This window comes from Petaurus breviceps, unplaced genomic scaffold (assembly GCF_028583685.1).
Source record: "Petaurus breviceps papuanus isolate PSGF00001 unplaced genomic scaffold, PetGlider_PUasm1.0 83659, whole genome shotgun sequence".
Classification (NCBI taxonomy): Eukaryota; Metazoa; Chordata; class Mammalia; order Diprotodontia; family Petauridae; genus Petaurus; species Petaurus breviceps.
In genome coordinates this window covers 1-10,636 of record NW_027186632.1, presented here as the reverse complement: position 1 = coordinate 10,636, position 10,636 = coordinate 1, and the positions used below count along the sequence as shown (strand labels likewise).

At 34.7% G+C, this 10,636-nt stretch overlaps 1 long non-coding RNA gene across 1 annotated transcript; it reads right to left on the bottom strand.

Moving 5' to 3' along the window:
• Nucleotides 1-1,599: 1,599 nt before the first annotated feature.
• Nucleotides 1,600-4,291, bottom strand: LOC138176177 (uncharacterized). The gene is made up of 2 exons (XR_011172184.1): nucleotides 3,689-4,291; nucleotides 1,600-2,357 (listed from the first exon to the last, which is right to left on the bottom strand). It is a non-coding gene; the product is annotated as an uncharacterized lncRNA (long non-coding RNA).
• Between the last annotated feature and the right edge of the window lie 6,345 nt (nucleotides 4,292-10,636).

Here is a 10,636-nt window from a genome sequence, read left to right as displayed (position 1 = left end):
CGTGACCCTAGGCAAGTCACTTAACCACCCTCAAAAAAGTATAGGCAAAATTTGGGGTGCTTAACTGATACTGTTAAAGTTATAGTTCAGTCATGAATATAAAACAGCATGTTTTAGTCCACACTAACTTAGACAATATGCTGAATAATATCACAATTCTTACATTGATTTTTAACATATTTAAAAGCAGAAAGCAATTCAAGTACTCATATCATTATTAATTAACTTTAAAAAGGTAAATTAAATTCACAAATTGGCCTGGCTCTAATTTATTTGAATCATGAATTAAATGAATTTTAGATAATGCATAAAAATCGAACACCATCTATACTGCTGTTACTATTATTTGTTTAGGGAGTTTACCATAATGACACTGGACATATAATAATAGCTTGCTCTATTGAATAGACTCAATGGTCTCAATCTACTATTCCATCTGTTTTGCTGCCAGAGAAAGATATTTTGTAGAAAATATGTGGTTGCTTACATAAAACAGACCTCAAAAGATTAGTGATCTACTTGGATATGCCCTGAAATCCATTATGGAACTAATCTAATTAACTGATTAATTTAAATGCTTGATTCTATTGTTTTAGCAGAAGCCTGGACTAGTAAGATTTTTAAAAGCTTACTATGTCCTCTGTGAAGTAGTAGTTTGTTACTCCCTTTAATTTGTCATAAAACTGCTTCATTCATGTTTCAAGATATGTTCCCAAATTCTAGATAGTCATTTGGGGAAAATGCTCAGAGTAATACCATCCATTCTCATTATTTTAATAAAATGTTAAATATGTCAATTTAGTTTGGTCTTTCCATACCTGAAGGGAGGAAGAAGGGGTAGTACCTATTTTCATGAGATACCCGTCAAATACTGAATTAATTACTTTAACTGCCCCTCTTTGGGTCTTTTCTGGTTCTTTCTTAAGGCCTAGAGATAAGAATTGTATATATCATAAGTATAAAAAGACTCCATTTTATCTTTGACTCCTTTCTATATATGCATATTTCACATTAGGATAAAACTAGCTGTTTGGCTTTCAAAACCGTTACTAATGATGCCCACATTCTGGTCTTTTTGGTCTCAGAAAGCAGGGTTGAGGTTTTCCCAAAACAGTCCACAAGGACTCCAAGAATATAATTCATACCTCACTAGTTTAGAAAGATTACTTTCTAAAAACATGTTATCTTTTATATACAAAAGCTAATCTGATACTTTCTTGTCTTTATCAAATAGCTTTGTGAGGTCTTCTTGCAGTTTATGCCCACAAGTTTGGCATTTCAATATCTAGAAGAGCTTTGTATTATCTGAAATCATATTAATTGCATATTCCCATTTCCAAATCCTTTTTAATGAACAAAAGAAAAAGCAGAGAGAACTCATTAGCCCTCCACTCAGCTTAAAAGACCTGTCTATCTGTATCAGGTATTTCCTACCCAAACAACAGCTATTATAAAACATTTCCATAGACACAAACTTACATGCTGATTCATAGAAATAAAGAGTATAAAGAAATAAATAACTCTTTGGCAAAAAAAAATGTGTCTATGTTTTTTGAAAGTCTTGGAACAATTAATTGAAATTCAGAGTGGCTAAGTAGGTTTATTTTTGCCTTCTGGAAGGTTATTCCAATTGTACCTACAAATGCTACTACAATCCACTCAACATTATTTTTTTTGCTAATTCTTTATTTCTACCTGCATTTTAGACTTTTTAATTGTAAATTCTGATACTTCTAGTGTCTCTCACCTATTTTTCATGTCTCCAAAAATCTCATACCTTAATTATATTCCTTGTAGAAAAAAAAGTCATCTTAGAATAGAAACTTCTGATCACCCTCTTAAAGTTAGTATGCACATATCATTTGTGGTAGAGATAGAATAGTGTCAGTGAAGAAAGCACTGGACCTAGAGTTAGCAAAACCTGAGTTCAAATCCAGCAAGTCACTTAAATTCTATTTGCTTTAATTTCCTCATGGAATTAGAATAGAAGGGTTCAGGTTGTTATGAGGATCAAATGATATTTGCCAAGCATTTTTTGGACCTTAAGGCACTACATTAATATTAAGTATTATTATTACATTATTCTTTAAACTTTTACAAAGATTACAGTTAGCTCATTTTTGTCCATTTAAGGTGTCAGTTTACCTTCTTTGGTTCAGGTTTCACCGTCTTCTGTCCTGGAAAAGCTCTAAGAAACTGCAGTGGGTCAGGTTTGTAAAGCCCAACTTTAAATATTCCTCTTTTGGCTTTCTCTCGCTGATCTTTCATTTTTTGAAGCAGCTTTCCCTCTTTATACTGCTGAAGCATCTCCTTTCGCTGATCACTTAGCATCTGGCATATCCTATAGAGAGTTAACTCTAAAGGCAAAAGAAACAATACAACATGTGAGATACTTAAAAAGACTGTCTAGTTCTAGTGAAATCAGACACCATGATTCAGTATAAGACCAGTCTGTCCAGGTATGCATCGAGTCATCCCTCCCTGCACACTTTCAGAAAGGTAATTACTAACTTTTTTACATTCTCCATCCATCCCCAATTCCACTGTCCTCTCAATTAAGAAAAAAAGTCAATGTTTTATTGATGCAAACCCATTGTAATCACCATCTAACAAACTGCAATCTGGCTTCTCACCTTATGATTTTATTGAAAATAAATCCTTAAATACCTTAAGTAGCCTCATCCTTTTCCAAATTCAGTGGTCTTTTCTCAGTTCCTTATCAGACACTGTATAAGAAGGAATAGCCTTCTTCTTGGTGTTCTCTTTTTCCTTGACTTTCCTGAAATGAAGCGTCCCCAATTCCATTTTGTCTTTGATTCCCTTCTACATTCCCTCTCTTTTTCTTCTTGGTTCCTAACTGTAATATTCTCCAAGCCTTAGTTCTTGGGCCTCTGTTCTCTTTAAATGTGTTTCTGTATGTATTATGTATACTTCTAGTATATTACATGCACACACACACACACACACACACACATACCTTTTTCCACTGGTGAACTGATTCTGGCTCATGGCATCAAATGTTGCTTTAATACTAATGATTCAAATTTATATTTACAACTCTTCTTTCTTAACCAAACTCTAGAATTAGGTATAATAGCCCTGCACCTTCAATTACCTTGCCATATTCACAGGAATGTTCCATATATTCAACATATCCCAAATGGAATTCATCATCACTTTCTCATCCATACAACCCCAAATTCTTTTATTTTTTTTGCTTTTTGGAGGGGGGAAGGCAGGGCAATTGGGGTTGACTGACTTGCCCAAGGTCATAGGGATAGTAAGTGTTAAGTGTCTGAGGCTAGATTTGAACTCAGGTCCTCCTGAGTCCAGGGTCGGTACTCTATTCACTATGCCACCTAGCTGCACCGCCCTCTCAATTCTTCATTTATATTGGTGGCACCACCACGCTACCAGTTACCAAAGTTCAAAGTAAAACATTGACTCTTCCATCTCTTGAACATCCCATCAGGTACCAAAACTCCATGTGCATAATCTTTAAAATCTTTGTATCTCCAGTATCTCGTGTGGTGCATTACATCTAGTGGGTGGTTAATAAACATTGGTTGAATTGAATTGAATTCCTGTAAGGCAGTTAGTTAGTGGCTGTTGTTACTTGTTTACATCATCCATATTTAAAAACCTTTCAGCTAAAATATTTAAGAGACATAATAATTTGAAGCTCTACCTTCTCCACAGGAGGTGATTACCCTTTGGATCAGTTTCTTAAGGAATTTTCCAATGACTTTCCAGCTACGATAAGCTATACGCACTTGGCTTGACAGTGTACTTTTCCGGAATGTTTTCAGTGCTCTCATCCAGTGGAGGAAGATGTCTCTCTTCTAAGATTGTGGTATTGACATCTATTAAGCCAAAGTGTCTATTCTGTTTATATCTTTTATATGTTTTCCTTCCATGTAATTGATTTCCGGTGAGCAATTTTGGTTTTAATCATTTCTGTGCTTGCATTCCTTCCATAGCAATTAGGAACTGAGGAAGATGCCATCTTATTCCAAAAATAAACAATCCTGCTTATTCCTAGGTAATACAAAAAAGAAATGACTGAGATCTAAAATTTGTGGTCTATAATCTTATGCTACTCAAGGATTTATCAGCACCCAATATTTTTGGTACATCCCAAATGACAGCAATATAGTTTGTTTATCTTTACTTAAAACCCCTGTGTATGTTAGTTTCACTGACAAAAAATAAGTAGGAAAAAATCAATACTGGGGACAAGTTTTATTTCTAAAGCTTTTAAAAAAATTTGTTCAAGTTTGAGAAAATGGAAAAGGAAGAAAGCGGTTATAAGCGGGAGAAAAGGGCGTCTTTGTCGTGCTTTTCCAAAAGGTCTAATACCCTTCCATAGAATATCGGTGACCCTTCCAAGGCTGTCAAATTCTATTATCCATATGAGTATTAACAAACCACTGATAATTAAAAAAAATAACTCTTAATGTGTTCTCTCTCTCTCTCCCTCACACACACACACACACACACACACACACACACACACAGCCTGTCCTTCTTTCCTCGGCACTGAGTATCTTCCAGTTTAGGTGCCTAGGCTATCCTTGACTAAGGAGAATGTCTCATGCATCTGAAGCAAAAGGAAAGTTGGTTGTATAAAAGTGTGGGAGAATTTCATCTTTATTAAGCATACTCTCTGTGTTAAGGTCTTTTTCTTATCATGGTTCCCAACAGATATTACAAAATTAGCTTCACCAAATAATCAACATTTATTGCTTCAAAAATTGCTCGTATTGGCATCTTTCATTAGAGGGCCAGTAGACAAGTAAATGTAGTCTGTGCATTTGTGTGTGTGTGTGCACGCGCATGTAGGACCAGAAAAAGGCCTTTTACAGAAGGTCAGATTTAAGCTGAGTCTTGAAGGAAGTCTGGGAAGCAATGGGAAGAGCATTCCATTCACAATAGAGAGCCAGAGAAAATGCCCAGTCAGGAGTGTGTGTGTGTGTGTGTGTGTGTGTGTGTGTGTGTGTGTGTGTGTATGTGTGTGTGTAACAATAAGTCTAGTATCAATGGATACATGTTGGGGAATAAAGGTGGGGAAGACTGCAAAGGTTAGAAGAGATCGAGTTGTGAAGGTCTTTAAAAGCCAAATAGAGGGCTTACTATTTGATGCCACTGGAGTTTATTAAATGGGGGAGATGGAGGTGGTGACATGGTCAGACTTGAGCTTTACAGAAATCATTTTAGCAACTAAGTAGAAGATGAGCTACAATAGGGAGAGCCTTGGGACAGGGAAAACAGCCAGCAAGCTACTGTAACAATCTAGGCTAGATATCAGCATGGCATTGCTGTGTTAGCTGAGAGATGGGGATAGATACAGGAGATGATGTGAAGGTAGAAATGACAAGATTTGGTAATGGATTGGATATGTAGAGTGTGTGAGGGTGAGGAATCAAGGATGAAACCTTGTGAGCCTATGTAATTGGGATGCTTGTACCCTTGACAGAAACAGAGAAGTTGGGAAAGGAGGGATTGATTAAAAAAGAAAACTAAATTGCCAACAGCAAAAATGAAAAAAGTAATCACAATATATAAAGGAAGTAATTTCAAAAAGTTTTGCCCAATTATATGCCAACTTGTCAAAGTGAATATTTAAATGAACAGCTATAAACATAGAAAATATTCTCAATCAAAACAAATAGAAAAACTACATAACCCAGTCTCAGAAAAGGAAATTGAATATGCCATAAATGAATTTCCAAAGTAGGGAGGGTGGAAATCCCACTCAGGACTAGATGAAATTACAAGTGAATATTCTCAAACACTCAAGTAAAAATTAATTCCAATACTACATAAGCTGTTTGCAAAAAATAAGAACAAAAAGAATACATGTACTAACAAATTGCTTCTATGATACAAATACAATACTGACACTTAAAGCAGAGAGAAAAATTCAGAAGAAAATAAGAAAACAATACTCTTAAAGACCATTGACACAATTTTTAAATAAAATATTAGTAAAGAGATTATAATAACAAAAAAATTATACATTATGATCAAGTAGGAAAGGGTCAATTAGGAAAATTACAATTAACACCATGTTAACTACAAAAACAATCAAAACCACTTAATTATAGTAGATGTAGAAAAAGCTTTTTGAGAAAATTCAATATGTATTTGTTATTAAAAAACCCACTAAGCATAGGAATAAGTGATCTTTTCCTCAATATGTTAAATAGCATCTATTTAAAGCCAATGGTCAACTATATATATAATGGAGATAAATTATAGAGCTTTGCAGTAAAATCAGGGATAATGCAAGGATATATCACTATCATTATTCAATGGTACATTAGATCCATAACACACAGAAGTAAAAGAATACAGTGAAATATAGAGTTAGAAAAACCCAAGACTGCAACTGCTCAGGGGAAAGACTCACTATTTGACACAAACTGGAAAGCAGTCTAGGACAAATTAGGTTTAGTACAAGACAAGGTCTCATATTTAGTACAATAAGCTTGAAATGGACCACAAATCTTGATATAAAATATCACACAATAAATAAATTAGGGAAAGAGATAACTTTTGTAACTATGGATAGGGTAAGAGTTCATCCATAGGGAAGAACTTGGAAAATATTAGTTTTTATTACATGAAATTGAAAAGGTTTTGCATAAACAAAATAAAATTAACAAGGAAATAATTCATTAGGGAAAAAATCTTTGTAGCAAGTTTCTCTGATAAAACTCTGATATTCAAGATATCCAAGAAATTTATTAAGATATGTAGGAATGGCAGTTTTTCACAAAAAATAAGTGGTCAAAGAATATAAGCAAGCAATTCTCAATGGAAGGCATCAAACAATCAACAGTCATAAAAAAAGTGTTCCAAATCACGAATACAGGAAATACAAATTAAGATAACTCTGAGATTTTTTTTCACAGTGTACTCATTGACAAATTTATAAAAAAGGAAAATGACAATTGTTGGAAGGGTTGCAGGAAAACATGGTACCATGGTAGAGCTGTGAATTGGTCTAGGAGTAGGGAACCTTTGGCCTTCACAGAACAAATCCCCTTAATAAAAGGATTTGTTCTATAAAACTTGAACTCAGTCAAAAGGCTGAACCCAAAGGCCTAGAAGGCCTCAATCCCACAGGTTCCCCACCCCTGGTAGCCATCCTGGAAAGCAATTTGGAAGTAGGTCCCCCAAATTGCTAAACTATGCATACTCTTTGACCTAGCAATAGCAGTGTTAGATCTGTACTCTAAAGAGTTAAAAAAGGGAAAATATTCTATGTACAAAATATTTTTAGCAACTTTTTACAAAGTAGCAAAGAATTAGAAACAAAATGGATAATCATCAATTGGGGAATGGTTTGGAACAAATTACAGCACACAAATGTAATGGAAGAAAGAACTGTTTTCACCCACATAATCCTTGGCATTCCTATATATTTCTAAAGAAGCCCAGGGCAAGAAATGGAAAGAGAAATGCCATTTAAAGTTACTGTAGACATTATAAAATATTTGGGAGTCTACCTGTCAAAACAAACCCAGAAACTATATGAACACAATTACAAAACATTTTTCACACAAATAAAGTCAGATCTAAAGAACTGGAAAAATATCAGTTGCTAATGGTTAGGCCAGGTTAATATAATAAAAAAACAAAAAATCAATTTTACCTAAATTAATTTACCTATTTAGTGCCATATCAAACTACCAAAAATTATTTTATAGAGCTAGAAAAAGTAATAACAAAATTCATCTGGAAGAACAAAAGGACCAGAATATCAAGGGAACTAATGAAAAGAAATGCTAGGGAAGGGAGACTAGCCATACCAGATTTTAAACAGTATTAGAAAGCAGCAGTCATCAAAACTACTTGGTACTGGCTAAGAAATAAAGTGGTGGATTAGTGGAATAGATGAGGTACACAAGACACAGTTGTCAATGACTATAGTAATCTACTGTTTGATAAATCCAAAAACTCCAGCTTCTGGGAAAAGAACTCACTATTTGACAAAATCTGCTGAGAAAACTGGAAAATAGTATGGCAGAAACTGAGCACAGACCAATATCTTACACCATATACCAAAATAAAGTAAAAAACTGGTTCATGATTTACCTATAAAGACTGATACCATAAGCAATCTGGGAGAGCAAGAAATAGTTTACCTGTCAGATTTATGGAGAAGGGAAGAATTTATGACCAAACAAGAGAGAGAGTATTATGAAATGCAACATAGATAATTTTTATTACATTAAATTGAAAAGTTTTTGTACAAACAAAGCCAATGCAACCAGGATTAGGAGGGAAGCAGAAAATTGGGAAAGAATTTTTTTCAACCAGTATCTCTGGTAAAGGCCTCATTTCTAAAATATTCAGAGAACTGAGTCAAATTTATAAAAATACAAATCATTCCCCAATTGATAAATGGTCAAGGGATATGAACAGGAAGGTTTTTTTTATTTATAAAGGAAAGGTTTATTTTTATCTGTTATAAGGTGACTAAAAACTTCTCTTTAAAAAAAAAGAAGCAAAGATGACTTAAAAATATCAATATATATTATTTAAAAAGCCAAACAGAAAAAAAAACCTGCCAAGTACAGAGACTCATACCATCAAACATTTATACACAAAGCTTGTATACTGAATTACATGCTGAAATCTTGTTCAAGTACAAATATTCCGAACAGACAGTTTTCAGAGGAAGAAATGAAAGCTATCTATAATCATATGAAAAAATGCTCTAAATCACTATTGATAAGAGAAATGCAAATCAAAACAACTCTCAGGTACTACATCTCACTGGTTAGATTGGCTAACATGACAAAACAGGAAAATTATAAATGCTGGAGAAGATGTGGGAAAATTGGAACACTGATGCAATGTTGGTGGAGTTATGAACTGATCCAACCATTCTGGAAAGCAATTTGGAACTATGCCCAAAGGGCTATAAAAATGTGCATACATACCCTTTGACTCTGCAAAATACCACTACTGGAAATTAAGGGAATGCCCTTCAGTTAGGGAATGGCTAAACAAGTTGTGGTATATGAATGTAATGGAATACTACTGTGCTATAAGAAATGAGAAGCAGACATTTTATAATAACCTGGAGAGACTTATATAAACTGACAGCTGAGTGAAGAGAGCAGAACCAAGAGAACATTGTATACAATGACAGACACATTGTATCTGTGATGGCTAGCTTTGATAGACTGGGCTCTTCTCAGCAATGCAAGGCTATAAGACAATTCTAAAAGACTCACAATGGAAAGTCACATCCAGAGAAAGAATTATGGAATCTGAATGCAAATTGAAGCAAACTACTTGCTCTCTCTCGTGTTTTGTTTTGTTTCTTCTTTGTCCTTGTTCATTCCATTGGCTATAAAATTCTTCTTTACAACTTGACTACTGTTTAATGTGAAGGTATGTGTAGAACCTATAGAGGATTGCATGCCTCAGAGCGGGTGCAGGTGGGTGAGGGTGCGGGTGAGGGATGGAGGAGGAGAAAATTTGAAAATTGGGAACTTGCAAACACCAGCTATTACCTCCTCAGCTGTAATTACTCATTAGAAAGACTGTAGAGTTTTTCTGGGGGGAGGGAAAGGTTTTAAAATCAATTAATAAATAAAATTATTTTTGAGGGGGGGAAATTCCAGGCTAGATTTATTCAAAGAATATAGGGCTGGATTCAACAGTAGAAAATTATAAACATAACAAAAATGATTAACAAAAACAATAAATGCCTTATTCTTATATCAATAAATGAGGGGGGAAAAGTTTTTTAAAAAATAAATCGATGATTTGTCATGTTAAACAGTATAGGAATGAAGCATTCCTCAATATGGCAAATAGCATCTATCTAAAACCAAGTACTAGTTTTGTCTGTATTGGAACTGAAGAAAAGTACAAGTACACTAATACATTGCTAGTGGATCTGTGAAGTGATCGATTCAATCTTCTGGAACTGCCCCCAAAGTCACTAATCTACGCATAGTGTAATGTAATATCAAGCAAAGGCAACTTCCCAGGTTCAAAATACCAGCATAGGTGCTCTCTATTTTATTTCAGTGACAAACCAAGAACAGAGAAGATCAAAACATGACATCATTCGAAATACAGCATTTACTAAGCGTGATTAAATAATCTCCAAGTACTACCCCACCCCAGGATCTTCCAATCATTCAATCAATTACAAAGTCTCTGTTCTAAATACTTCTCCACCCCTAGGCTATACCTTAATTAAGTCCACCACAAAACCCCTCTTCTCAAATGGAGATTAGTTTCCAAACATAGGTAAAGTACCTTCATTTGTCAATCACAGAGCACAATAAGGTCAAAAGTTCCCCACCTCCTGGATCACAATTGAATCTACCCCAGAGTTACATCAAGTTTAAACACAGCACTTAATACCCAAATGGAGGTCTTTTCTTCATCTTGACACGAGGCAAGTTCTCAGTAATCTTAGTTCCTGGAGAGACAAGGCTTAGTAAGGCCATAAGATACATTGTCAGTCCCTTCATGAATTTATCCTCTGTCTGTAGAACAGCCCTAGAACCCCTGAACACATTAGCAAAGCCCTCTCCCAGGATTTCTGTAAACATACAACAAGAAAATCCTTCTTCAGGGCTTCTGAACCAACAGAAAGGCT